Here is a 330-nt window from a genome sequence, read left to right as displayed (position 1 = left end):
AAAAAACCTTTTTTGGGGGTTTTTTTCTTTAAATAAAAAGAAAACCTTTTTAGCTGAACGCAACCCCCCAAACCCAAAAATTCCCCCCTGAAAATGTAGTTAAAACTCTTCGGGGAAAAAATTAGCCCAAGTTTTCCGTTTGTAATTGCCCCAATGAAAGGGGAAACGGACAGTGACAAAACGCAAAAGATTCTCATAATGCTTCGTGTTTCTATCGAATCTCTGGATTGTAATATTGAAGCAATGATTCGTCTTTGGTTGCGAAATAGTCGCAGTCGTGAACACATACCTAGTTCATAAAGTTCAGATGAATGTCAAATAAATTTCATT

Source organism: Penaeus monodon, chromosome 7 (genome assembly GCF_015228065.2).
Source record: "Penaeus monodon isolate SGIC_2016 chromosome 7, NSTDA_Pmon_1, whole genome shotgun sequence".
Classification (NCBI taxonomy): domain Eukaryota; kingdom Metazoa; phylum Arthropoda; class Malacostraca; order Decapoda; family Penaeidae; genus Penaeus; species Penaeus monodon.
The sequence above is the reverse complement of the archived record's forward strand: the minus strand, read 5'-3'. Positions refer to the sequence as shown.